We start from the raw sequence: 26,102 nt of genomic DNA, 5'->3' as shown, positions 1-26,102 counted from the left end.
TTTTTCTGCCTCTTTCCTCTCCTTAGGGACAGTTTTGGAAATGGTCTTAGAATGAGATCAGCCCAGAAACATTTCTATTTCTCCCCTAATTCTATTTTCTTATTTGTAGAATGGACTAAGAACTCTTTTCAGCAGGAAGCAGTTGTCAAGGCTCTGTGTTCTGCCTGGCAAAGAATAGGTATATGGATCTGCAGTCATCCTGCATTTATTCAGTATATCAAGGAAGTTCAAAGTCAAATAGCAATAAAGAGATTGAAGTTAGAGACTAAAGATAATGCAAAAAAAGTTAAAGACTGTAATTGCTGGTTAACATGATACCTACTGCCATTGTATCCTCCAGTTTTCAGCAAAGAGAACAGAACCATGGAGTAAGGGATTTTTCAGAATTTATGAAAAGAATTACACTACAGATACATGTAAGAGCTTACTGGGGAAATCAAGCTCTGGAAGGAAGACATTGGAAGATTAGAAGAAATTGTCACTAAGAAATCATGAAAGCGCTGGTGCAAGCAAACACATTGGATCTTGTGAAGAAATCCAAGAAGCCAAGCACACGTCAGCTGAAGTGGGACCACACACAGGCGTGCACATACACACACGTTCTAACAGCATCAAAGCAGAGAAAAAAGAATAATGAAGACAAGGCCCTAGTCAAGGAGCCAAATATGATGACCAATTTCTGCCATGATTTTATTTCAATTATTATTATTAAATAATTATTAAAGGTTCATTTTAAAGACTTCTGTTATATTTCTCATGTATGTTGGTTTACAAAATAAAAGGCAATAGGCTAGTAAAAAGGAAATTCACCTTGACATACATAGAAGATTTCTAGGTTCAATTTGCTTTACTTTACAGATGAGTAAATTGAGATCTAGCAAGCTTGAGATTTATCCAGTATACAAACAATTATGTGACACTCTGTGACATAAGACAGAATTCTGTTAGTCAACTCCCACTGTAGTGTTTTTTCTGTTATGCTTTGTTCCCCTTTGAAGAGACAATTTCACTTATACTGCTGGCCAGGTCTCACACTCTGAAACACTTGGATCCTGTAACTGGCCTTATTGACACTTACCTTAGCAAATCTACTTTTCAAGCCTTAATTCTGAAAGGCTGGATGGCCTCTTGCTTCCCTGGAGACTAGGATGTAAGAAGTGGGTGACAAATATAATTTACTGTTTCTGTGTAACACAAGAATATTCATATTTATCCAATTTTACCAAGAAATCCTGAGAACCTGTTATATTCCATGTACTGAATTAGGCAATATGAAGAAGTGTAAAAAAGATCAGAACTGACCTCTCTGCTTTAGAAAGACATAAATTTTAGGTAATTCTACTGATTCATTCTGTTTTTCCATATCACATTCAGCACCTTCACATCAGCTTTTTGATGATTGAAAATGCTTGGTAAAGTGGGTAGATTAAATATTCAGCTCAAATTTATTCTGGTAGACAGAAAAATAAAGGGTGTGAAAAGTGGTGAAATTAAGTGTTTTTTTTCAAAGTTACAATAAAAGATAGAAAAAAATTACAGCAATTGCAGGCAGGTTTCCACATAAGAAAATTCTGTCTTTTAAAACTGGAACACACAATGAACCAAACTCTATCCTAAAATGCTACAATCTGAAATTAAACTCTGCTGGTACAGGAACAATTAAAATGGGAATACCTAGATTTCTGTACTATCTAATACCTGCTTTGTCTTCCATTTTCATGAGATTTCTAAGATTACCCGAACAAATTATAACCACATGTAGTTGTGCCTGTTGATCTTTCACTATTATTCTGTTTATGACATGTAAAGTAGAGCAGTAAGTTGCTGATGCTATTGGTTAATAATCACAGCAACACTTGGAGCTTAATCAATCTTCAATTTATTGTCTGTGCAGCTTACAGTCAATGCTACAATGGATATTTTTTCTTTTTATACATTTAAAATCACAGAAAAATTGCCTCTCTTTCTTCTTCTAGGTGGTGGGCTGTTCCTTCTATGATGTTGTGGAAGAGATCAATAAAAATAAATTATCATCAGCCTTTCAATAAGCTACTGAAGGTGGAATCTACTTTTCCTAGGGATAGTCATTCTATAATCCTGTTTCTTATGCCAAGAGAGGGTTGAGAACAATTAGACAAATGAAAGTACAACTAATGAAAGTGATACAGTGTCAATTTCTAGGGTGTGATTAGTGAAGAATGAGTGAGCTGAGAGGGAAGGTGATGAATGTTTGCTGAACATACAGAGGCAATTCTCTTCCAGATTGACACATTTGTGCTCTGCTTGATTCCCTCTGCTTCCTGTTGCTGAAAGCTCTCCATAAACACCCATGCTTCCTTGTCTATTCTGTACCTCCACTTCTACACATCCTTGTTTCCACATGACAACTAAATTAGCCTCCTTTGTTCTACCTGAAGGGAGGACATTGGCAAGTGCATGAATGTAACTTGAATACAGGTGATGCCAAAGGTTTGGCCGCATTATAGAACATGAAAACACAAGGGACAAATAGTGGGAGAGATGCCCAGTATTCAGAGTTCCTGCTTTTTCTTCTATGATAGTATTCCCTCAATAATCTGAAGAAACAGGGCCCTACTCTTCAAGTCATTTTAGGTGGTTTTGTGAGGTCTCCTTTTGTTGACTTGTCTCATAGTTTTTTTGTTTTGTTTTGTTTTTTTTCTGAGACAGAATCTCACTCTGTCACCCAGGCTAGTGCAGTGGCATGATCTTAGCTGACTGCCACCTCCGCCTCCCGGGTTCAAGTGATTCTTCCACCTCAACCTCCCAAGTAAGTTGCTGAGTTCCACCTCAACCTCCCAAGTAGCTGAGACTACAGGCACACGCCCCCATGCCTGGCTAATTTTTGTATTTTTAGTAGACACAGGGTTTCACCATATTGGCCAGGCTGGTCTCGAACTCCTGACCTTCTGATCTGCCCGCCTCGGCCTCCCAAAGTGCTGGGATTACAGGCATGAGCTACTGCACCCCACTAGATTTTTTTTTTTTTAATGTTATATCATAGAGGAAAAGAGAAACCAACTTTGATTTGCTCCAGGTCTGCTATCTTTGTTGTTTTGCTTTGGAGAGCACCATTTCACTGAATTTAGAGAACTTACGAATTATCAAGGAAGGGACTAAAATATGACAAAATGATAGAAAAAGAGACATATGTGAAAATATGTTTATAGAAATTGAGTCTTTTGTCACAAAGAAATGAAAGAAGAGCAGGGATGATGGATTCATGGCAACAAAAATTCTAACCAACCTGCTAGCAATGCATGGAATTGATACATATATCAACTGAAAGTGCATGGGATGGAAGGATAAACTCTGGCCCTTATTATTGTACCTTTAGTTGAGGAGGCAAAGGCAGTGATTGCTAGATCTCACGTGTCAAATTCACATTATATTTTGCAATCACAATTTTTTTAAATTATATTTTAATTGACAAATGGCAATTATGTATATTTGAAAGATATAGTGTGATACTTTGATGTATATAAACATTTCAGGAAGATTAAGTCAAGTTAATTAACATGTCCATCTCTTCACCAACTATTTTTTTGTTTGTGGTGAAAAGAAGAAAAATCTACTCTTCTAGCAATTTTGAAATATACAACACATTTTTATTAACTGTGGTCACCATAGAGTGCAATAGATCACTAAAACTTATTCCTCCAGTCTAACTAAAATTTTGTACTTGTTGATCAACATCTCCCCTATACCTATCCCTTCCCTACCTATGGTAACCACCTTTTTACCTTGTTTCTTGAAGGTTGATTTTCTTACACTCCAATGTAAGTGAGATGGTATAATATCTGTCATTATGTACCTGGCTTATTTTACTTAGCAGAATGCTCTCCAATTTCATCTATGTTGTTGTAAATGACAGAATTTCCTTTTATTTTGTGTGTGTGTATGTGTGTGTGTGTGTGTGTATCACATTTTCTTTATCCATTAATCTGTTGATGGACTCTTGGGTTGCTTCTATGCCTTGGCTATTATGAATAATGAACATGGGAGTGCAGGTATCTCTTTGGCATACCAATATCTATTCCTTTAGATATATGCTAAGAAGAAGGTACAATCACAATTTTTAAGGCTCCCCTCCAATGTCACTTCTTTTAGAAAGTATTACTTGTTTTTCTTTCTATTTAACCCTTCTGTCCCAAACCTCCTTAGACACGTTTATCTCTTCTCTTCCACATATAACATGCCACCAGTTACAGTAGTTTTTATTTAAGTGTATTGATTTAATGGTGATTTTCCCAAGGATCCTGAACTCCTTGAAAACATGAATTACATTCTTTTAATATTTTTTATTAAAAAAACCTATCAGAGTGCTTCATACATAATTGGTACTCAATATTTTAAAAAATTAATCTGAAAGAAAGTTGTTAAAGAAGTAGTTTGATTTTGAAGCAAAGACTGGCAGAAAAGGTCGAACGTACATAGATCTCTGTGAAGCATTAGAAAATGGGCAACCCAGGTGGTCAAATCTCATCACACCAGCTGTGAGGTTTGAGTCAGTTTCTTGCCTTTTTCCACCATATTCTCAGCTCCTATAATTCTCATCCATTCTAAGCAGATACAGATACTTAATATTCAGCAATAAAAATGAACTCAAAGCAAATAATAGAAAAGAAAATGAGGGCATCAAGTGGTCCACTGTCATTCACCAACATAATTCATTGACTTTTCAATAGAATCTAGGGCACCATATGGGTACACTGAATGAGCTTATTTCCTGAACAACAAAACCAAAGTATAACTCTGTGCAACTATGGGAACAAAAGAGTACCAAGAATATGTATACTGTTGGAAATTGGCCCACAAGGATAGGAAGAGTCCATTTGTTCAATATTCATTTAATTCTTATGCCCAATCATAATTTCTGTAAGTAGCAAAAATTAATCTAAATCTTCAAAAATAGCTCTTTAAACATTACGATAAGTACATGTAGTATTTTATTACCTTCCACAAAAAGAGAATCAGAAACAAAATGTTGACCACTTGAAGTTTGCTTTAGACACTGTCAGTGCCTCCTTATGTCTGATATTCCTCACTTTTTTTTTTTTTGTGAGCATGGCCACCATACTTAATATGGCACCTCTTCTGAGTAAAAAATTTTAGTTATTAAGTTTAATTGAGCAGAGAAATGTCATGTACCTTTTAAAAGGATTTTGGAAAAAAATAAAAGAAAAGAAAGCAGGATTCAATAAACACATGACGAAGGAAACAATTTATTGAGTGGGAGTGAGGAGCCTATGTGACAGTGCTGAAACTTGAGTCTGTAGATGTATATGTAGTCTAGTCATGGCATGCATTCATTAACTGACGACAGCAAGCAGGATTTTGAAATATTTGTTTAAGTTTAATGGCTGATATAGTATCTTGAATAATTGATTTCTTAAAGAAGTTTCTAACCTGAGTCTTATTGTGTCCTGACTACATGAAGAAATATGAGTCCCACAGTGGATAAATAGGCCCTGTATGTTCTAAATGAGTAGAATATTGACCTCTACTCTTTCCAGCAGTGTGGTAGAGCAGAGTGGTGGAGACGACTTATGAAGCAAGTCTACCACATTAATTTAGGTGACATACTCTTTCCTTCACAAATACCTTCAACATTTTCTTCCCACACAGCAAGTGCCTTTGCCTTCTTTTGAATCAGCAATAACACTTGCTCACTTCCACATATTTAAATAACCAGCTCATAAAAAGCATCATAGTTTGTTTACACATATTATACAAAAGCAAATGGAGTTTGTTTGTAAAATTTCACATTTAGTACAAGCCTTTCAATACTTGCTTTTAGTTAAAATATTAACTTTTGGAACATTCTCATTGGAAATGACAATATACAAATAAAATATACAAATAAAAGTAAATACATGTTATATATATCACATTCTTACGCTATATATGTTACATATATCACATTCTTACGCTATATATGTTACATATATCACATTCTTACGCTATATATGTTACATATATCACATTCTTAGGTTATATATGTTACATATATCACATTCTTAGGTTATATATGTTACATATATCACATTCTTAGGTTATATATGTTACATATATCACATTCTTAGGTTATATATGTTACATATATCACATTCTTAGGTTATATATGTTACATATATCACATTCTTAGGTTATATATGTTACATATATAACATTCTTAGGTTATATATGTTTTTATAACATTCTTACGTTATATATGTTATATATATAACATTCTTACGTTATATATGTTATATATATAACTTTTTACGTTATATATGTTATATATGACAGTTATATATGTTCTATATGACAGTTATATATGTTCTATATGACAGTTATGTTATATATGTTCTATGAGTTATGTTATATAGGTTCTATATGACAGTTATATGTTATATATGTTATGATATTTATGTTATATATGTTATATATGACATTTATGTTATGTATGTTATATATGACATTTATGTGTTATATGTTATATCTATGACATTTATGTGTTATATGTTATATCTATGACATTTATGTTATATATGTTATATATATGACATTTATGTTATATATGTTATATATATGACATGTGTTATATATGTCATATATATAACATTTATGTGTTATATGTTACATATATAACATTTATGTGTTATATGTTATATATATAACATTTATGTGTTATATATGTTATATATATAACATTTGTGTTATGTTATATATAACATTTATGTGTTATATATGTTATATATATAACATTTATGTGTTATATGTTATATATATAACATTTATGTGTTATGTATGTTATATATGTGTTATATATACTAATATATAATATATTATATATATAATAGATATAAATAACTACTAAGAGTATTAAAGCTGTGGAACCAGAAAATAAATAATATGACAAAATTTCATTACATTGACACTGAGTTTGCTGTTCATCACCTTCAAATTCTAAGTTCACTTTATTTTAGTAGAAAAACTGTATATTTTTAAAGTATAGTCCTCGAAGAGAGTCTTTTGAGTGCTGAATGATCAACAATGTATCATATTTATGGTTTATTTTCTTGATGCATTCCTGTAGCCTTGGAGAGCAAAATTCTAATGAATATGGCCACTCTGAATTTTTTACAATCTTCCAGCTCTGTAAATATTAGAAGGTATTTTGAAAGCCAAGATTTCTCATCTTTATACTTTATGATAGAATTGTAAAAGTGAGGCAGGTGGACAGGTAAGAGTTTTAATTACTTTACCATTTAAAGTAGAAAGTAAGAGATAAAAATAAACAAAAGACAGGAGACATCGGCAAGATGGTGAAAGTCTCGGGCTTCAATCCCCCATCACAGAAAGTTCAGCAAACAACTATTCACAGATTAGAACATCGTTTTGAAAACCTCAACACTTAGAAACAAGCCTTTGACACCTATGTGGTCCATAGAACTGAATGAAATCTAAATTAGAAGGATAAGGAGCATGGTCTCACTCTGACTGTGCTGCCCTTTTTCCTCCCCCAAGTTAGCACGATGCCAGAGGGAGAGGATTTCCCTGGGCTCACAGTTTTTACAGGGGGAAAAGAGAACTAGAGGTAGTGATCCAGCTTTCCTAGCATTCTGAGTTATTTACTACAAGCCCACTCTAGTCTCACAGGGAACACTAGGGAAAATGATATAGCTAGAATGCCTGGGGTCAGGTAGAAATAAAGAAAGGAGGCATAAGTCATAGTTACCAGCACATGAATCTTGGTAATGCCTCTGTGCTGTTGCCAGCTGTGGAGCCTGATCAGAGACATCAGTCAACCTTATAGCCCATCCACAAAGCTGAGCTGGTTGCCTTGAGAAGCATGGTGGGAAGTTCAAGCTAGTTTGAGTTTCTAGACTGTTATTCTCCTTGCCCACCTCAGAGCCTACTCCAATGGTCCCACCCAGTCAGGGAGATGCTAGCCTCCTCCCATTTTAGAGAAGCAAAGAGACTAGACTGTCTTGATCCAGAAAGTCAAGCAGCAGCTCCATCTAGCCATAAAAACCACCCAGCGACCCTGCATAGGCAAAAAGACTTCGGCCTCAGTGGATTTCAGAGAAGTGAAGGGGCTAGACTGGCTTGACCTTGGAAGTCAAGCATCAACTCCACTCAGCTGCAATTTCATTCAATGACCTTACCCAGGCAGGGAGATTCCCATTTCATGTATTTTAGAGAAACAGAGAGACTAGTTCTGCTTGACCTAGGAAGTTAAGCAGAGCTCCATTTAACCAAAAAAAAAATCTACACAATGACCTTTCCCAAGCAGGGAGACTCTCACCTCCATGGATTTAAGAAAAGCAAAGGAGCTAAATGGGCTTGACCTGGGAGAGGTCAGCTAGTCAGCTCATAGAAAAGCCCACTCCATGGCTCCACCCAGACAGGGAGGCAATCCTTAGTCACACATTTGTAAGGAGCATAGCCTCTGTTCCTACCTGTCCTGAGTAGCACTGACACCTAAACTTGAAGCCAATCCTACAGACCCACTCAAATATAGATCCCAAATAACTGAATTGCCTGTCCAGGGAATATATCTTGTAACTTACCTGACCAAAAGCCATTGTAGTACCCAGCCAGTAACTTTGCCTCATAGCAGAGCCCAGGTAGTGGTCTCACCAGATAGCAGCAGCCCCATCCAACATTAGAGTGAAAGCAGCATCCTAGTCAGCTAAAGAACTCAAAACAAGCTCTGCCTGCCTGGGATTGTTAAGCTGGCCCTTCCAGAATCAGAGACTAGACTAAATAGTGAAGGTCTATTCCTGCCAAAGAACACCTGAAAGGGCCAGAGGGGAAGCTGTCTCCTCAAATGCACAGACAACAGCACAAGAATGCAAGAATTACCAAGAATCATGTAATCATGACATTTTCAAAAGAAACTACTAAAGCTTCAGTAATGGCCGAGCACGGTGGCTCGTGCCTGTAATCCCAGCACTTGGGAGGCTGAGGCAGGTGGATCACTTGAGGTTGGGAGATTGAGACCAGCCTGGCCAACATGGTGAAACCCTGACTCTACTAAAAATACAAAAATTAGCCAGGTGTGGTGGTGGGATTCTGTAGTCCTAGCTACTTGGGAGACTGAGGCAGGAGAATTGCTTGAATCTGGGAGGCAGAGGTTGCAGTTAGTCGAGATCGCACCACTGCACTCCTGCCTGGGCGACAGAGCAAGACTCCAGCTATAAATAAATAAATAAAGGACTGCAACAAAATGGAGATCTATGAAATGATTTGCAAATAATTCAGAACAATACTCATCAATAAGTTCAGTGGACTACAAGAATATATGAAGAGAAAATTTAATGAAATTTAGAAAACAATTCATGGAAACAGCAATAAGACTGACAAAGAAATAGAGACAATAAAAAAGAACCAGATAGAAATTCTAGTGATGAAGAATGCAATGATTGAACAAAAAAAAAATTAACAGAAAACTTCAATAGCAGATTCAAACAAGCAGAAGAAAAAAATCAGAGCTGAAAGAAAGAACATCTGAAATTATTCATTTAGAAGAGCAAACAGACAAAAGAATAAAAAAGAATGGAGAAAGCTTACAGGAATTATGGGACAATCAAGAGACCAAACCTTTGCATAAGGATGAGAAGAAAGAGAAAAAAGGCCAGAAACCATATTTAAATAAATAATGACTTTCCTAATATGGGGATAGATGCCAACACCCAGGTACAGGAAGCAGAGAGAGCTCCAATTAAATTCATCTCAAATTGAGTACATTAAAACACATAATAATGAAACTATCAAAAATTAAACATATATAAAAATGTGGGAGCAGCAAGATGTAAGAGATACATCAAATATAAAAGTGTCAATATGACTATCAGTGGATCAGTGGATTTCTCAGCAGAAATCCTGAAGGTCAGGAGAGAATGGAATGATATAGCCAAAGTTTTGAAGGGGGTGGGAGGAACTGCTAACCAAAAATACTTTATCCAGTAAAACTATTTTTCCATATTGAGACAGTAATAAAAATTTTCTTACACAGACACCCAAGCTTAAAGAGTTCATCATCACTATACTTGCCTTATAGGAATTGCTAAATGGAGCTGTTTAAACTGAAACAAAAGGCTGCTAATTAATAACATGAAGCATAGTAAATCACAAAACTCAATGGTACATGTAGAGCAGAGCCATATTCAAAATACTATAGTTCTGTAATGATGGTGTGTAAAACTATTAATAAAAATTGTAGGTAAGATAAATTGCCAAGAGATATACATTATAAAATGATGTAAATTTTGACATCAAAAACATAAAATATGTGTGTGGAGGGTGGAGAGTGTAGAGTACGTATAACTTTCTGTTGCCTTAGCATCCATTTTTAAATGTAAGTTTAACTTTTTATTACCAGAAATAGGGCCCAGTCACACTTGGCACAGTTTCCTATACTATACTCACCTAAATGGTTCCAGCCAGTGACCAGAGATAAAAACTTAGAGGCATCTCTCCCATGTAGTAGGCTGGGCTCCCAGCTTTTCTCTCACTTATTTTGGATAGACCATTCAGACATTTGCCTGTGAATTCTAAGTGTCTACCTTCCAGTCACAGCGTAACCTCCTGGAAATAATGACTGCTTGCTTTAAAACCATCAGTTACAGCTGGTGGTTTCCCTACAGGAAAACTGTTTGGATAATGCCCTGGACCCAATAAACGCATTGACACATGGGTCTCTTCTCTTTCTCTCTACCAGAGCCCCCTGACCCCAATGTGGGTATGGCTTCCTGACATGCCATATAGCCTCCAGGGTCTGTGAGTACTAAAATCTCTTAAACTATTATACAGTGGTTGTGTCACTGAAGCCACACCTGCAATCTGACCTCTGACTGTGAAGCCACCCAAAGGAGACTCATGCAGGTGAATCCCTGGGTGATGCTCTTCTGTCTGGACATCTGGTAGTTGCTGAAAACAACAGCTATCAACTCAAAGAGTTTTATCCAAAACAATTGATGTAGAAGGTATGATGATAGTCAAAGCTTGGATACAATATCATTGTCTGCCCACTGGGAATAGATGACTTATTTTCCGTATCAGATGGTCCAGTTGGTATCTGATGGCACTACTACTTATCAGTATTCAATCAAGCTATTTCACACTGGTGCCTACTTCTGCTCTCAGGTGTTGCCTTGGGGATTTGCTTGAAATTGTGTGGCTGTAGACAGCTCTATGAGCCCTTAAAGTTCTTTTGAAGCTGTCAGAGAGCAAGTCCCAATATAATCAGGGTGTGTTTTCCTTTGTGACATCATCAGCTTTTCTTGGGATCTCAAAGGACCCTATGCATCAGGCCACTATTTGAATGTGTGTTGCTCCTTGTGGCAGGTACACTGTTCCAGTGCCCTGGGATTTCTGTAGCAGTCAGTACTGTATTGATTATAAATGGTGAAGTCCTAGTATCTTGCTAGAGTGAGCTGGCCAGGATGGTGGAGCTCTACCACCATTTCACAGGTTATAGACAGGTGCCACCAGGTTTCAGGAAACCAGCAATGACCCCTCAGTAATAGTTGGAAAGTGTGACATGACACTGGGCTTCACTGTGTTGGTGAAGAAGATGTGAGGAAAATAAAAGGTAATTAATTTAATTACCTTTATATATAGAACATTAATACATATATATGCAAACACAATATTTCAATATAAACATATAATAAATAAATTGTATATGTATTTCCCATAATTTGATTTCATTGGAAAGTCAAAATTCATATACTAAAGAATTTTTGTTAATAACAAAAATGATAAAGGGCACTGATTGGCTTTTGTGTCTCCATAACAGAGATTCTAACTTAACTTTTAACATTTGCTAAAATGCACTAATTGACCAAAATGCATGGGCTTAATTAATACTGGGACTCAAACCATAGTTACATCTGGGGGTCCCACTAAATTTAAATATTGTACTTCTATATTTTGCCTGTATAAAATACAAAAATGAGTATTCCTCAATTTAACTATGGCCATGCCTACACTTCCTGTAATCATATACCCCACTGCTATAAAATATTCTATGTTGGACTTAGATTCTCTGACACAGTATGTAATAAATTTAAATTAAAGTAAGTTTTTGGCACTTACAAATTGGATTGATAAAATGGGACCCCATAACCCCCCCAGTTAATAGTCAATATGGTCCAATGTAAGTTGAAATGGGCTCCTCAAGGATTAAAACTAAGTATATAAAACCTAATTACTAAAAGGATAATTCTCCCTACTGCTTTTCCATTTAGCAGCCAATCTTTCCCTGTTCCCAAATCTGAATACACACACACACACACACACACACACACACACACACACACACGGTGCCATACTATAGACTACTACAACCTTAATACTGTGGTCCTATTCATGAGAACCCCTATACTCAATAACTAATATTATTAACATTGTTGATTCAACCCAATCAACATCTGGTACATAGTTTGCTCTTACAGATTTGGCTAACCTGTTCCATTCAGTTTCTATTTCTACATCCTTTCACAGCTGCAGTTTGCCTCTGCCTTTGAAGAAGTACAATACACCTTTCTGGGTTACCCATGGGATACTTCCCAACAGCTTTGTCATCACATACAATATTTGCAAACAAGATCTTAATGGCATCCACTTTCTCCAGGAACACAGGTACGACATTACATTAATATCCTCATCCAAGGAGATTCATTGTATACAACCATTAAGATCAGTTAAGTCCTATATTTCTTAGTACTTCTGATTTTTGGTGGCAACATATTCCTCAATTACAAATTTTACTTCTAAATTAAAATCAATAGGCACTCCTGTGAGTGTCCTCAAAAAACTCCTTCACTGTAGAGGCTTTGAAAACCTTTTGGCCTGGTGCGGTGGCTCATGCCTATAACCCCAGCACTTTGGGAGGCTGAGGCGGGTGGATCATTTGCGGTCAGGAGTTCAAGATCAGCCTGGCCAACATGGTGAAACCCAATCCCTATGAAAAATACAAAAATTAGCCAGGTGTGGTGGCATGCACCTGTAGTCCCAGCTACTTGGGGGGCTGAGGCAGGAGAATTTCTTGAACCTGGGAGACAGAGGCTGCAGTGAGCCAAGATCGTGCCACTGCACTCCAGCCTGGGTGACAGAGTGAAAATCCATCTCAAAAAATAAAAAGAAAAAAAATGAAAACTTGCTTCCAGGAGTCCTTGGACCACTGATAACTGCCATTGGTTGCCCCAGGGCTTCTTATGCAAGATATTGCCCCTCTTGGCTTTATGCTATACACCACTAAAACAACAAGTGCCTGGCTACCAACAGGGATCTCTTGAAAATAGAGACTTTCACAAACCCTAAATCTGTGATTCTCCATACCCAACTGCTCATTATGCTTTAAGTAATAGAAATGGCACCCTACAAACTTGGCATAGCTACCAAGGCCTCTCTAAGAAGAGCCAAACCTGGGCCTTCTGGTGTATGCTACCTGAAGGAGGGGTGGCTTCCCTGATCCTCAGTCCCTTAAAAGATGCCAGGGTCCTGGAGGAGGTCATCCTTACCCTATACCCCTTCTCTACCTGAGAAGCCCATTGGGAATAACTGATTAAATGATAATGAGTTGGCAAACTATGTGGACAGCACTGCTAACCATCATACATCATGGTACTTAGTGGAATGTTGCTTCTTTCCATCCCTTAGCCACAATGTCCCTGTGTTAGGACATTTTTTTGCATCGCTATAAAGACTGGGTAATTTATAAAGAAAAGAGATTTTATTTTGGCCTATAGTTCTGCAGGCTGTACATGAAGCATGGTGTTAGCACCTGCTTCTGCTGAAGCTCAGGAAGCTTACACTCATGGCAGAAGGCAATGGGGAACAAGCATGTCACATGGCAAGAGAGAGAAGGGGGAGGTCCCAGACTCTTTTAAAGAACCAGATCTTGCATGAACTAACCGAGGGAGAACTCAGTTATCACCAAGGGGATGATGCTAAGCTACTCATGAGGGATCCACCCCCATGATCCAGCCACCTTCCACCAGATCCCACCTCCAACGTTGGAAACCACATTTCAACATGAAATTTGGAGGGGACATGCATCCAAGCCAAGTCATTATGACTCTGGCCCCCCAAATCTCATATCCTTCTCACACTTCAAAATACAATCATCCCTTTTCAACAGTCTCCCAAGGCCTTACTTATTCCAACATTAACTCAATCAAAGGTCCAAAGTCTTATCTAAGACTTGAGGCCAAGCTCTTTCCACCTCTGAGCCTATTAAATCAAAAAATAAGTTATTTACTTCCCAAATGCAATAGTGGTACAGGTGTTGGTTATACATACCTGTTTCGACAGGGAAAAACCAGCCAAAAAAAAAAGGAATGGGGGGCAGCAGGCTCCAAGTAAGTCCAAAACCCAGCAGGGCAGTCATTGAATCTTACAGTTTCAAAATAATCAACTTGGACTCCATGTCCCACATCCAGGGCACACTGGTACAAAGGGTGGGCTCCCAAGTCCTTGGGTAACTCTGTTGCAGGGTGCAGACTCTGTGGCTGCTCTCACAGGTTGGAATTAATGACCTATAGTTTTTCCAGCTCAGGATGCAAGCTGCAAGTGGCTCTATTATTCTGGGGTCTGCAGGATGGTGGCCCTCTTATCACAGGTCCACTAAGCATTGGCCTGGTGGGGACTCTGTGTGGGGGCTCTAACCTCACATTTCCCTCTGGGAACTGCCACAGAAGGGATTCTCTGTGGAGACTGCCCCTGCAGCATGCTTCTGTCTGGACACCCAGGCATTCCAAAACATCCTCTGAAGCCTACAGGGAAGTTGCTGCACCTCTTTCACACGTGCATTCTGAACACCTGCAGACTTAATACCATGTGGAAACAGCCAAAACTTATGGTTTGCACCCTCTGGAGCTTCATTCTGAGCTACACTTGGGCTCCCTTGAGCCAAGGCTGGAACTGGAGTGGCCAGGATGAGGCGAGCTGTGTCCTGGGGCTAAGCAGGGCAGCAGTGCCCTAGGCCTAGCCCCTGAAACCATTATCCTCCTAAGCATCTGAATCTATGGTGGTAGAGGCTGTTTTGAAGACTTCTGAAATGCCTTTGAGGCCTTTTTACCATTATCTTGAATATTAGCACTTGGCTCCTTTTTAGTCATGGTAATTTCTCTAGCTAGTTGTTGCTCCACAGCCGGCTTGGATTATTTTGTTACCACAGGACCAGGCTGCAAATTTTTCAAACTTTTACACTCTGCTTCCCTTTTAAATATGTTTCAACTTTAAGTCATTTCTGTATTACTATATCTGACTGTAGGCTGTTAGAAACAGCTAGGCCACGTCTTAAACACTTTGCTGCTTAGACATTTCTTCCACCAGATATGCTAGGTTATCACTCTTAAGTTCAGCTTTCCACAGATCCCTAGGATGTGAACACGATGTAGCCAAGCTCTTTGCTAGGGCATAACATGGGTTGGGCATAACATGGGTTGGGCATAACATGGGTTGGGCATAACATGCCCAATAAATTCCTCATTTCCATCTGAGACCTTGTCAGCCTGGTCTTCACTGTCCATATTTCTATCAGCGTTTTGGTCACAACCAAAGTTCCACATTTTAATTCGTCTTTCTGTCTTCTTCTGGGCCCTCCAAACTCTTCCAACCCCTGCCTCTTACCCAATTCCAAAGCCACTTACACATCTTTCATTGTCTTTATAGTAACATCCTGCTTTTGGTACCAATTTTCTGTGTTAGGCTATTTTTGCCTTGTTATAAAGGAATACCTGATGCTGGGTAATTTATAAAGAAAAGAGGTTTTATTTTAGTTCATGGTTTTGGAGGCTGTACATTAAGCATGGTGCTGGCATCTACTTCTGGTGAGGCATCAGGAAGCTTACAATAATGGCAGAGGTGATGGGGACCCAAAATGTCACATGGTGAGAGCAGGAGCAAGAGAGACAAGGGGGAGGTCCCAAACTCTTTTAAACAACCAGATTTCATGTGAACTAACTAAGGGGAGAACTCAGTCATTACCAAAGGGATTATGCTAAGCCATTCATGAGGGATCTGTTCCCATCATACAATCATCTTCCACCAGACCCCACCTCCAACATTGGGAATCACATTTCAACATGAGATTTGGAGGGGACAAACATTCAAACCATATCAGTCCCTAATAAATGATGAAGACCAAGAAACAATGCACTTAGCCAAACTTCAGGCCATTGTGTTTGCACTAGATGCCCTGGTCAACAAATGGTTTCATCTTTACATTTATTATAAGCTATTAGGCCATTGCTTAAAAATTGTCCCCTTTAAGACAAAAAACAAAGACAAACCAAACAAAACCTCTGGGAATTTCTTGATTTATAGATACCCAAAGAATAAATCAAAATTACAAATATCCATATGTTCTGAGGCCACAGTTTAAGGCTTTGCTGGGATATTTCTTATTCCCTTCAAAGTTACAAGCATTACTACTACTAAAAAAAGGCACAAATTTCACTTATTAAAATATATCTTGCTAGGTTCTTGAAAAAGACATTCAATAGAACTTTCACATTCTTGATAGCTCCCACATAACTGCTTTAATTGAGAGACACAATGATGCCCTCAAAAAACTTATTTTCTTTTCAAATTCCACGACAACAAATAAACTAAGGTTCTCCAGTTTGTCCCAGGCCTTAACTACTTTTATATACATTTTTGATCTTGCTCCCTTCCCACTAACACTGGAAGCCAGATGGAGGACTCATATTCTCCTAGGATTCATTACAATAGATTGTCCCACAGACCACTTATCTATTCATATAACCAGGGACCCATTTAAACCTAAACTTTCACCCTGAACGAAACCTTGTCAGGGGAAGCTGCACATTATTCTATTGATTATTGGTCTTATTACTACTACTGGTTTGGGTACTTTTATTGGTTTACAACCAGACATCCAAATCCTTCAGCAAATGATTGTTTCAGACAATTATGCTAAATACTGTGTCCTACATTAACACAAATGGGTACCCACTTGAAAAGAATACCCAGTCCAACATTCCAGATGACATTGACCTGACCCAAAATCTCTCCACTGAGATGACATTACCTCAGATGACATCATCCTAACCCAAGACCTCGATGTTGTAGATGACTTCACTCTTTACACTAAACCTCCACCAAGGGATGCTCACAGACTGCCTTTCCTAAGGCGGAAAATGGACCCAGCACATTTTTACATATCCTTCTAAATTCACTGTCCGCTTATCCTGTGATCCCGGTATACTTCTTTTTCTGTGGTCAAATATATACCCTCACACTTCTATACCTAAAGAGAATTCTGGTACAGGTTACTAAAATTAATGGAGATTATTGCTTTCCTCAAGAGGCACCAATTCTATGTCATTAAACCCTTTAACTCCCTGAGGAGAGGACTTACCCACTCTCTGATGTCTTTCTCTACCACCTACCTCCAGCTTTCTATTCCAGTCTCTTGCCCTGTGTCTCCACACACAACCACCACAACTACTCTTTTCCCTTACAGTCAATAGATCTCCACCACTCAACTCCAACTGCCTTACTTTTTGAGTATGATTCTAAGACATCATGAGATAAATTGTACTGAATGTTAATGATTTTATATTGCTTCAGTATATTCCTTTTAAAATATAAATTTATTAATACTAGAAGCAGGGTTCAGGCCACCTTGACCCTGTTTTCAATACTGTATCCCACTTGAATGGCTCTAGTCAATGACAAGATATAAAAACATAGAAGCATCTCTCCCATCTAGCAGGCCAGGCTACCTGCTTTTCTCCCACTTCCTTTAAATGGACCATTTAGACATTTGCTCAGGAACTTAAAGTGATCACCTCTCATTCACAATGTAACCTCCTGAAATTAGTGCCTATTTGTTTTAAACCTACTGATTAAAGCTCTCCACAGGAAATTTGGATAATTCTGTGGGTCCAATAAAGGAATTGACCCAAAAGTCCCTTCTCTCTCTCTCTTCTTGCAGCCCCTGGCCTGTGTGTGTTTGCGTAGAGAGGGCATGCTATGTACCCCCCAGGATATGTGAGTATGAAAAACTTTTAAACTATTGCATTCTGATTGTGTCATTAAACTGCACCTGCAATCCAATCCCTAACAGTAAGACCACCTAGAGGAGACTCGTGCAGGTGGATCCCCTGCTGGTGCTCTCCTATATGGGCCTCCGGTGGCTGTTGAAAACAGTAGCTACCAATGAGTTATTAAAGAAATTCAAAGAGTTTAAATGAAAACAGGGAGTAAAATGTACTACTGTTGTATCAAAGTTAGTTAAGTCATCAAAGTTAAGTTGTTATCAGCTTGAAATAGGCTGTCATACATATGAGATGTTCCATGTAAGCTGCATGGTAACTACAAAGCAAAAATCTTCAACAGAAGCACAAAACAAAACTAGAAAATATTCAAAGCATACTACTATTGAAAACCATCAAATCACAAAGAAAGACAGAAAGAGAGGAAGAAACAAATTCTTAATAAAACGACGAGAAAACAAGAAAATGGCAGTAATAAGTTCTTACCTATCAATAATTATCTTAAATGTAAATAAGTTAAATTCTCCAATAGAAAGAAAGAGAGACAGAATGAATAAGAAACAGGACCCAGTTATGTCTTGACTACAAGAGACCCACCTCAATTTTAAGGACACACATAGAGTAAAAGTGAAGGGATGGCAAAAGACATTCCATGTAAATAGAAACCACAAGACAGCAAGAGTAGCAACCAAATAAAACAGACTTTATGTCAAAAACCATCAAAAGAAGGGCATTATATAATGATAAATAAGCCAAATCCTTAAGAGAATAAGGCAATTGTAAAAATACCTTCATTCAACATTAGCACACATAAATATATAAAACAAATAGTAAAAAATTTGAAGAGACAGATTGCAATTCAATAATAGGAGACTTCAATACCTCACTTTCAACAATGAAAAGACCATCTGAACAGAAAAATGATAACTAAATATTAGACTTGAACAGCACTTTAAATTAAATGGATGTAACAGACCTATATGAAACAGTCCATGCGGTAACAACAGAATAGATATTATTCTCAAGAACAAACAGAACATTCTCCAGAATAGAACACATGTGAGGGCACAAAAAACAGCCTCAACAAATTCGAGAAGACTGAAATTATATTGAATATCATTTTTGACTACAATAGCCTAAAACTAAAAATCAGTAAGAGGAATTTTGGAAAAACTACAAATACATGGACGTTAAACAAAATACTCCAGAACAATCAATGGGTCAACAAAGAAATTAAAAGAAAAATTTTAAATATCTTGAGATAAACAAAAATGGAAACAAAACAAACCAAATTTATGGGATACAGGAAAAGCAGTTATAAGAGGAAAGTTTATAGCAATAAATATCTAGATAAAAAAAAAACTAAAGCCAAACAGAAAGATCACAAACAACTGAATATTATACCTCAAGAAACTAGAAAAAGAAGAACAAAGCTCAAAATTAGCATGAGGAAGGCTGTAATAAATAACATGGAGAGAAGAAATACATAACATGGAAACTAGTAAAACAATACATCCATGAAACTAAACTTTTTTAACTTTTAGGTTTAGGAGTACATGTGCAGGTTGTCATACAGGTAAACTGCATGTCACAGGAGTTTAGTGTGCAGATTATTTAGTCACACAGGTAGTAAGTATAGTACGTGATAGGTATTTTTAAAATCCTCTCTTTCTTCCTATCCTCCAACCTCAAGTAGGCCCCAGTGTCTGCTGTTTCCCTATTTGTGCCTGTGTGTTCTAATTTTTTAGTTCCCACTTGATAAGTGAGAACATATGGTATTTGGTTTTCTGTTCCTGTGTTAGTTTGATCAGAATAATGGTGTCCAGCTCCATCCATGTTGCTGCAAAGAAAATGATCTCCTTCTTTTATATGGCTGCATAGTATTCCATGGTTTATATGTGTGACATTTTCTTTATCCAATCTACCATTGATGGGAATTTAGATTGATTCCATGTCTTTGCTATTGTGAACAGTGCCCTACTGAACATACGCATGCATGTGCCTTTATAGCAGGAGTAATTATATTCCTTTGAGTATATAACCAATAATGAGATTGCTGGGTCAAATGGTAATTCTGATTTAAGTTCTTTGAGAAATGGCCACACTGCTTTCCACAATGACTGAGCTAGTTTACACTCCTACCAGCAGTGTATAAGTGTTCTCTTTTCTCCACAACCTCGACCCTCGCCACTATCTATTTTTTCTTTTTTTTTTGAGATGGAGTCTTGCTCTGTCACCCAGGCTGGAGTGCAGTGGCATGATCTCGGCTCACTGCAAGCTCTGCCTCCAAGGTTCATGCCATTCTCCTGCCTCAGCCTCCTGGTAGCTGGGGCTACAGGTGCCCACCACCATGCCAGGCTAATTTTTCGTGTTTTTAGTAGAGACAGGGTTTCACAGTGTTAGCCAAGACGGTCTCGATCTTCTGACCTTGTGATCCGCCCACCTCGGCCTCCCAAAGTGCTGGGATTACAGGCATGAGCCACCATGCCCAGCCATTTTTTTTTCTTTTCAATAATAGACATACTGACAGATGTGAGATGGTATCTCATTGTTGTTTTGATTTGCATTTCTCTAATTTTGATGTTGAGAATTTTTTAACATGCTTGTTGGCCACATGTATGTCTTCTTTTGAAAAGTGTCCGTTCATGTCTTTTGACTACTTTTTAATGAGGTTGTTTCTTTTTTGCTTGTAAATTTAAGTTCCTTATAGATTCTAGATATCAAACCTTTGTCAGAAATACAGTGCACAAAAATTTTTTCCCACTTTATAGGTTGTCTAATTACTCTGTTGATAAGTTTCTTTTGCTATGCAGAAGCTCTTTGATTAGGTCTCATTTGTCAAATTTTTATTTTTGTTGCAACTTCTTTTGGTGTCATTATTAAATCGTTGCCAGGTCCTTGCCCCAGAATGAAATTTTCTAGGTTATCTTCCAGGAATTTTATAGTTTTAGTATTACATGTAAGTCTTTAATCCATCTTGAGTTGATTTTTGTATATAGTGTAAGGAAGGAGTCCATTTTCAATCTTCCACATGTAACTAGCCAGTTATCCCGGCAGCATTTATTGAATAGGGAGTCCTTTCTCCACTGCTTGTTTTGGTCAGCTTTGTGGATGGATGGGTGTGTGTGGCATTCTTTCTAGAATCTCTAATATGTTCTGCTGGTCTATGTGCCTGTTTTTGTATCAGTACCATGCTGTTTTTGTTACTGTTGCCTTGTCATATAGTTTGAAGTCAGTTAACATGATGTCTCCAGCTTTGCTCTTTTTGCTTAGAATTGACTTGGCTATTTGGGGTCTTTTTGGTTCCATATGAATTTTGACCTAGTTTTTTCTAAGATTTTTTTTTTTTTTGACAGAGTCTCGCTATGTCAGTATGGAGATTATATCAGTAACAAGAAAGTCTTACGTCAAAGAAAATCACAAGATCTCATGGCCTCATGGCTGAATTCTACCAAATGTTTAATGAAGAACTAATACCAATCCTTCTCAAACTCTTCCAAAAAACTGAAGAGGAGGGAACATTTCCAAGCTCTTCACGAAGTCAGCATTACCCTGATACCAGAGCCAGACAAGGACATTACAAGAAAAGAAAATTACAGGCCAGTATCCTTGATGAACATCATTGCAAAAACCCTCAACAAAATGTTAGCAAACCAAATTGAACAATATATTTAAAGGACCATCCATTATGATCAAGTGGGATTTATCCCTGATATGCAAGAATGGCTCACCATACTCAAGCCAATGAATATGATACATTACATTAACAGAATGAAGGCCAAAACACCATGTAATCATCTCATTAGATATAGAAAAGGTATTTGATAAAATTCAACATCTTCTTTATGATAAAAACACTCATCAAATTAGGTGCAAAAGGAATGTACCGCAACACAATAAAGGCCATGTAGGAGAAGTCCACAGTTAACATCATACTTAATGGAGAAAAAGTGAAAGTCTTGCCTCTAAGATCTGGAACAAGACAAGGATGCTCACTCTTGGCACTTACGTTCAACATAGTATTGGAAGTCCTTGCCAGAGCAATTAGACAAGAGATGAAAATAAAATACATATAATTAGGAAAGTAAGAAGTAAAATGGTCACTGTTTGCTGATGACACAATCATATATATAGGAAACCCTACAGACTAAATTAAAAAAAAAACCTGTTAGAATTAATGAACAAATACATTAAAGTGGTAAGATACAAAAATCAACATGCAAAAACTAGTCAAATTTTTGCATGCTAATAACAAACTATCTGAAAAAGAAAGAAAACAATCCCTTTTATAACAATGACAAAAATTAACATACCTAGCAATAAATTTAATGAAGGAAGTAAAAGATGTGTACACTGAAAAGTTTAAAACATTGATGAAAGAAATTGAAGAAGACCCAAATAGATGGAAAGACATCCTATGTTTGTGGATTGAAATAATTAATATTGTTAAAATATTCATTCTACCCAAAGTGATTTACAGATTCAATGTAATTACTATAAAAATTTCTATTTTATTTTTCATAGAAATAGAAAAAACAATGCTAAAATTCATATAGAATGGTAACAAACCTTGAATAGCAAAGGCAATCATGAGCAAAAAGAACAAAGCTGGAGGTGTCACACTAGCTGATTTTAAACAATACTAGGGAGTTCTCTAGTAATTAAAACAGCATGATGCTAGAAAAAAAAAAAAGACATATCAACCAGCAGACTGGTTGAAGAGAGCCCAGAAATAAACCAATGCATGCACAGTTGATTGATTTTCAACAAACCTGCCAATAATACATGGTGGAAAAAGGACAGTCTCTTCAACATATGGTGGTGAAAAAACTAGATATCCACATGAACAATATTGGACCCTTATCTCACACCATAAATGAACTAAAAATGGATTAAGAACTTAAACTGAAGACCAGAAACTGTAAAACTACTAGACAAAACACAGGGGGAAACTATACAACATTTGTCTTAGCGATGATTTTTTGGATTTGACACCAAAAGAACATGTAACAAAAGCAAAATAGACAAATGGAGTTATATCAAACTAGGAAGCTTCTGCACAGCAAAGGAAACAATTAATATAGGGAAACAACCTATGGATTGGAAGAAAATATCTGCAAGCCATACATCTGATAAAATGTCAATATTCAAAATATATAAGGAGATCAAACAACTCAATAGCAAGAAGACAAAAAGCCCAATTTAAAAATGGGCAAGGGGCCTAAATAAGCACATCTTAAAGGAAGACAAATGGCCAACAGATACATGAAAAAATACTCAACATCACTAATCATCAGGGAAGTGCAAATTAAAATCAGAATGGAATATCATCTTACATCTGTCAGAATGGCTATTATCAAAAAGACGAACAATAACAAGGGTAAGAATGTGGAGAAAAGGAAACCCTTGTACACTGTTGTTGGGAATGTAAATTGGTATAACCATTTTGGGAAACCATATGGAAATTCCTTAAAAAACTAAAAATAGAATTATATGAGGCAAAAATCATATTTCTAGGTATTTACCCAAAGATTTGAAATAAGTTTGTTGAGGAGGTGTGTGCACTCCCATGTTCACTGCAGCAGCCAAGTCATAGAATCAATTTAATTGTCCATCAACAGATAGATAAGGAAAATGTGGTTTATATACACAATGGAATACTCTTCAGCCTTATGAAAGAAGGAAATGTTGTTATTTGCATGTATGCAATTGGAGAACATTATGCTAACTGAAATATGACAGGCCCAGAAAGACAAATACTACGTGTTCTCGACTATATATGGGATCTTAAAAGAGCTGAACACATAGAAGAGAGTAGAAAGTAGTTATGGAAGTTGAGGGATGGGATAATGTGGAAATGATGATCAATATGGGTTTTTTAAAATATCTATTGCACAGTGTGGTGGATATACTAATAGTTGATAATGGTGTATTTTTTTTTTTTTACTTGTTTTTTTTTTCTATTTTTTTTTTTTTAATTATACTTTAGGTTTTAGGGTACATGTGCACAATGTGCAGGTTTGTTACATATGTATCCATGTGCCATGTTGATTTCCTGCACCCATTAACTCGTCATTTAGCATTAGGTATATCTCCTAATGCTGTCCCTCCCCCCTCCCCCCACCCCACAACAGTCCCCGGAGTGTGATGTTCCCCTTCCTGTGTCCATGTGTTCTCATTGTTCAATCCCCACCTATGAGTGAGAACATGCGGTGTTTGGTTTTTTGTCCTTGAGATAGTTTACTGAGAATGATGGTTTCCAGCTTCATCCATGTCCCTACAAAGGACACGAACTCATCATTTTTTATGGCTGCATAGTATTCCATGGTGTATATGTGCCACATTTTCTTAATCCAGTCTATTGTTGTTGGACATTTGGGTTGGTTCCAACTCTTTGCTATTGTGAATAGTGCCGCAATAAACATACATGTGCATGTGTCTTTATAGCAGCACGATTTATAGTCCTTTGGGTATATACCCAGTAATGGGATGGCTGGGTCAAATGGTATTTCTAGTTCTAGATCCCTGAGGAATCGCCACACTGACTTCCACAATGGTTGAACTAGTTTACAGTCCCACCAACAGTGTAAAAGTGTTCCTGTATCTCCACATCCTCTCCAGCACCTGTTGTTTCTTGATTTTTTAATGATGGCCATTCTAACTGGTGTGAGATGGTATCTCACTGTGGTTTTGATTTGCATTTCTCTGATGGCCAGTGATGAGGAGCATTTCTTCATGTGTTTTTTGGCTGCATAAATGTCTTCTTTTGAGAAGTGTCTGTTCATGTCCTTTGCCCACTTTTTGATGGGGTTGTTTGTTTTTTTCTTGTAAATTTGTTTGAGTTCATTGTAGATTCTGGATATTAGCCCTTTGTCAGATGAGTAGGTTGCAAAAATTTTCTCCCATTCTGTAGGTTGCCTGTTCACTCTGATGGTAGTTTCTTTTGCTGTGCAGAAGCTCTTTAGTTTAATTAGATCCCATTTGTCAATTTTGGCTTTTGTTGCCAGATAATGGTGTATTCTACATTTCAAAGTTGCTGAGAGTCAATGTCAAACATTCTCACTACCAAAAAATGTTAAGTATTTGAGGAAATGGATGATTTAACTAGTTTGATTTAATTATTCCACATTGTATTCATGAATCATAACATCATTCATATTGTACTCTACAATTTTCTACAATTATAAATTGTTAATTTACAATTCTAAATAATGAGAAAAATGAATAAATGGCTTGTCTTAGTGTTAGGAACAAATTAAGAGATTTGTCTTAGTGTTAGGAGCAAATTAGACAGATTTTTCCTAAAACCTCCAGTTAGTTTTGAAATCTTTGTATTTTCAAAAAAAATGCAACTATAATAGTCATTTCCTTTTCATTTAATAATATTATACTATACTTCTATGTAACATTTTGACTTTAGGATACTAAAGTATAAATAAGATTAGATAACTAATTTTATGTGTTATTATTTATACTCTGCATTATTAAAAATCTATAAAGGGGCTGACTTATAAGATTAAGATACCAACTTTTTTAAGCAAGAAATTAAAAGAAAATAAGTAGGAAAACTGAGATAAATATTAAAACATAAAATGCATCACATAATATCCAATATACTTGGTTGAAAATCTGACCTCAATTTTCCTGTTAATATAGAAAACATTTAAGAAGGATTTTATTCCTTATACTGTAAGATTTTTCCTACACATCTTACTATGAGCTTATAAGAAATATGTATTTCCAACATGGTATATTTAACAAAAGAACAAAATAGTGAGAAAAGATTGTTAAATCAAGTATGAAAGCAAACTAAATTTTAATCAAAGCATAACCTAAATTAGTTTTGGGGTCCAACTTTTAGGTAGTATGATATGTCTCCTGGTTGTATGAAGAACAAATGAAGAGAATATTAAAGTGGACATTTGTATATTTTTGTAGTAATATTTATTCAGCATCCCTCATATGCCCTGAGATTATAGTAAATACTTTTATTATGATAAATTTTTCAGATTGATTGACTAGGTTCATGAGGAATTATAAGTATTCAATATAAGCTGAATA

General features: G+C 36.7%; 2 long non-coding RNA genes across 4 annotated transcripts in view; one reads left to right on the top strand and one right to left on the bottom strand.

Moving 5' to 3' along the window:
• Positions 1-11,210, bottom strand: part of LOC134736492 (uncharacterized) — a 46,386-nt gene extending 35,176 nt beyond the window's left edge. The window contains exon 1 of the long non-coding RNA XR_010120548.1: positions 11,100-11,210. This is a non-coding gene — a long non-coding RNA (uncharacterized lncRNA). The remainder of the gene's footprint in view (positions 1-11,099) is intronic.
• A 152-nt stretch (positions 11,211-11,362) lies between these two features.
• The window catches only part of LOC129480323 (uncharacterized), a 52,973-nt gene continuing 38,233 nt past the window's right edge, over positions 11,363-26,102 (top strand). For all 3 annotated transcript variants that reach the window (XR_010120547.1, XR_010120545.1, XR_010120546.1), the window contains exons 1-3: positions 11,363-11,602; positions 12,517-12,654; positions 17,981-18,036. This is a non-coding gene — a long non-coding RNA (uncharacterized lncRNA). The remainder of the gene's footprint in view (positions 11,603-12,516; positions 12,655-17,980; positions 18,037-26,102) is intronic.

The sequence above is a fragment of the Symphalangus syndactylus genome, chromosome 4, assembly GCF_028878055.3.
Source record: "Symphalangus syndactylus isolate Jambi chromosome 4, NHGRI_mSymSyn1-v2.1_pri, whole genome shotgun sequence".
Taxonomy (NCBI): Eukaryota; Metazoa; Chordata; class Mammalia; order Primates; family Hylobatidae; genus Symphalangus; species Symphalangus syndactylus.
Note: the sequence above shows the minus strand (reverse complement) of the source record. Positions and strands in the feature narration are given on the sequence as shown.